Genomic DNA, 1,080 nt, shown 5'->3' on the forward strand with positions numbered 1-1,080 from the left:
ATGATGTGAATATGGTGATTGGGTATTTTTCTCTTATTTGTCGTTTGAATTGTATGCAATTTGCGTAATGTAAATGTAAATGCAAAAAAGAAAAAAAGAAAGAAAATGTACTTGTCAACCGCATTGCTTCTGAAAAGAAATAAAAAATAATTACAAATCAGCATCAACGTCTGCCATCATTTCATAATAATCTATTAGAAGAAAAACTCCAGAACTCCAGGTAACCAGTGCGGCTCTGACCCTTCAGCTCTGTGGATCCTGTGGTCCCAGGCAGGCACGTGCACACATAGAGCCCAAGGGGTGCTTGAGCACCTGCCCTTTTGAGCCTCATAAAAAAGTGCCCTTTTTACCGTTACGCATATAGACTGCCCTCCAACTGAAAAATGTCAGGATAGAATAAAAATATTAGGTAAAGTAGGGCGGTCGGGTGGCGTAGCGGAGATTGCGCTCGTCACCAATGCAAGAGGCTGCGGTCTCGACTCCCGGAGTCAGCATTGCCTGCGGCTTGGGCCGATCGTCATACTAACTCGTTTGGCTGAGTTAGCGGGAGGGAAGTCGTGGGTGGTAATCTGGCGTTGTGGACAGCGACGCCTACAGGTCAGGTCTGGGCGCCTGCTCAGCGAAAGGCAGGAAGTGGTGAAGGCAGCGTGACCTCCCACACGTTACACTTCACCAAATAGAGTCCTCGCTGCCTGGTGAAAAGAGAGCCGCTGGCTGTCTCCGCATGTGTCGGAGGAAACATGTGGTAGACTTTAGGGTTCCCTTGTACCGACCAGTAGGGGGAACATGCGCACAACGACCAGGTAGGGGAGGGGGGGAATTGGCATAACGACTAAATTGGGATGGGGAGAAAAGCATAGAAAATCAGGCGTAGAAAAAAGATGATTAAAAAAAAATATATATATATTAGGTAAAGAAAGAGAGATGCCCCATATTCCATTGCAGTTTGCACGGCCTCTTCAGCGTGCCTCTCCGCGGACCTATATATTTTATGCAATCATGGATACTGGGTAACCTCTATACTTCACAAATAAAACCTGCAGGGTGAACCGAGTTTAGGTGGATGGTTTTACCCTCCAC

Source organism: Notolepis coatsorum (assembly GCF_963971535.1).
Source record: "Notolepis coatsorum genome assembly, chromosome: 18".
Taxonomy (NCBI): domain Eukaryota; kingdom Metazoa; phylum Chordata; class Actinopteri; order Aulopiformes; family Paralepididae; genus Notolepis; species Notolepis coatsorum.